Here is a 2982-nt window from a genome sequence, read left to right on the forward strand (position 1 = left end):
CTTATTATAACATTGTGAGCATTCGGTCAGCACTCTGAATGAGAGTTTGGGTTGTTATATTTTATCTATTTAAAAATAATTTTCACAAAAAAAAAATGAACATTTCCTTATGTGTTTTTTCCTTGCTTAAATTCAAAGAGAACTTTTCCTTTCATATCTTCTCTTTACTTATATTTAAAACGAATTCTTCTTTACAGAAATATGAGTGTTTTATCTTTAAAAAATTAAGTAATAAGTATCATCTTTTTAATTTGTAAGTTTAATATTTTTTCTTTTTGATTTCTTCAATTTTATGAATCACTCTAAGTTTACTAAATGGTGGCAATATGCATTCTTGTATGCAATAACATAATGAATATACACATACTACATCCACCTCAAAGTAGGATTCATATAACCTCTCCCACAGTAAGTCCTAAATAGGAGCTAAATCTTATCATGCAAATCCTAGAATTTGTGTCAAACTCTCAATAATGTTTGTCATGCTTCAAATTTCAGAATAGTATGCAAATTATCATCAATTATTAACATACGTCTATCATCCCTCATTGAAAATTTAATTGTCCCAAGTAGAATCGTCAAACTGTTACAATATAATGGGAGGTAATAAAAAGACTCCGTAAAAAATAAATTTAAATTTTAAGAAATTTTTGGAGTTGCCACCGATTTTATTAGAAGTGGAATCAAAACACTAAAAAATTGTGCTAGTTTTGATCTTAGGATTCTAAGTTTATGGATGATACGAGATAGGAAGGTATAAGTTACCTGCAATGTAATATAAGCTAATTAATTAGTATAATTTGCATGTGTTACTTACATAATTGATTTCCTTGACTTGGGTAAACTTTATGATTGATCCACACCATCCATCCATCCACAACTGCCTAAAGAGAATTAACGATTTTGTTGTTTCAAATATATATATATATATATACATATTTGCTACTTTTACTCCTCTTTCTACACTAAATAGCAGGGGTAAACCAAAATCAAAAGAGAAAAAAATCAATATAATTGCATTATTGGTTACCCTAATCAGCTAATAAAGGAAAAGAGAATGCTATAAAAATTATCCTATTGATTTATGCTGATTTCTAAAGAAATAATAAAGAAGTCTTACTACATGGATACTGAGTGAGCGATGGCACTAATTATGAAGAAGTCTCAAGTGGAGATAATCTAAATCTAATGATAATGCAAATATGAGTTCAAACCTATAAAAATTAATCCATGATTAAGACTACAAAAGTAACCTACTATCATTAGTTATATTCTCTCATTGTCTAAACACATCGTGCAGTTGGAACTCAGATATTCAGTAAAAAGGGTTAAATAAATTGATTCATTTCATAGAATTCCGCTTTACTGCCATCCCAAAAAATTAAGATACTCATACTGCATCTAATTACAGATTATTACATCATCATCCCCAGCTCTTATCCTTTCGTCTTTCTGCTTCGATCTGCCATAGACCCCCCTTGCTCCGACATCATCTGGGCTCCTTATTGTTATAAATCCTTGGTCAACGCTGCTCCCCAACCCCGAAGTCCACATCTTTCGTTTCTCTTCTTCTCGCTTTGACGAGGCATCTGTAAGTATCTGAGCCTTCCATTTTTTGTGTTATTATCAAGCACAACACCACTGCGTCTCATTCATGCTCTCCAGTTTGCTCCTTCCAAGTACCAGTAGGAAGCAAACCCCAAGCTTCCTTTTTTTGGGGATCAGCTCTGCACACAAGTTTGAGGCCAAACTTTCCTTGTCCTTGGGCTTAGGCGCTGGGGGAAGAAGAAAATAGAAAGACAAAAAACATAAGCAGGCCTGGACCAAAATTAGCTTGAAAAAAATTTAAGGTATTATAGTCACCATATACCAATATATAAATTGTTTTATAATTTTTTCTAATAAATGAAATAGATGTGACAATTCTTGATGATCTAAAGTCAGAAGTCAATAAGAATATACTGAACTGTTGAAACCAAGTACGTAGACTCTGCTTAAACCATACAATACAAAGACTTATTAAGTTTGCACACAAAATAAGGATAATCTTTGTCAAGAAAACCTCGGAGTTGTGTCATGTAAATGGTTTCCTCAAGATTTTCATGTAAAGAGACATTAGAAACATTAAGTTGTTGAAGTCTCAATGACAATAGCAGCAAGTTTCCAATGGTTGTTTCATTATAATCAATGCCTTCATGTCCATGGGAAGCATTTACCAACTAAATGTATCTTCTACCTTTTTAATGTTATTATTTGGTTTCTTTTTAGTACAACAAACTCATTTGTTTTTAATCACATTGCCGTCACTTAGATTTAGTTATTAACCTCGAAGTATTTTTTTAACAAAGACCTGAAATTTTTTACACATTGTATTTTATTTTATTTTTTTTTTATAATTTTACTTTTTTTTCAACTTTAAAAAAGTGGTCCAAGTTGAAAATTGTAGTATCATTAGATCATTGTGAAAAAGATATTGTAAGATTACCGAGTAAATAAATATTTATTATTATTTAAACATAACAAAATAATCATTCTTGCTTAATTTATCATGAATTTCATTTTGTTAAACTCAATTTAAAAAGAATATGAGTAAATGAATTTCATTGTATCAATTATTAAACTTTAAGAATCAAACCTAAAATTTTCATAATTGAACTTGTAACAAAATCCATGATTTAACAACTAAATCTTTTTACATTAAAGTATTGTACCAGCAGTGGTCACCTCTTGAGACACGTGGCGATAAGAACAGTTGCCGACAGTCGTTATCAAAGGCGTCGGCTTTCCAATCGGACCACGTAAAGAGACGGATTATGACCCGAACCCAATTTCTTCGCCAGGTGCCCGACTTCTCTTTTTTGACTGCCTTCAGATTTTGTAATATATTCTTTTTAAATCTCTTTTTCTCTCATTCATCTTTTTAATGCTTTTGCACAAATGTAACCACCCTATATATATATATATATATATATATGTAAACAA

At 30.7% G+C, this 2982-nt stretch overlaps 1 long non-coding RNA gene across 1 annotated transcript; it reads right to left on the reverse strand.

Moving 5' to 3' along the window:
- Positions 1-1314: 1314 nt before the first annotated feature.
- Positions 1315-2302, reverse strand: LOC148252915 (uncharacterized). Its single transcript, XR_015813339.1, has 2 exons — positions 1968-2302; positions 1315-1775 (listed from the first exon to the last, which is right to left on the reverse strand). It is a non-coding gene; the product is annotated as an uncharacterized LOC148252915 (long non-coding RNA).
- Between the last annotated feature and the right edge of the window lie 680 nt (positions 2303-2982).

This window comes from Carica papaya, chromosome 7, assembly GCF_054855325.1.
Source record: "Carica papaya isolate Zhongbai chromosome 7, ASM5485532v1, whole genome shotgun sequence".
Classification (NCBI taxonomy): domain Eukaryota; kingdom Viridiplantae; phylum Streptophyta; class Magnoliopsida; order Brassicales; family Caricaceae; genus Carica; species Carica papaya.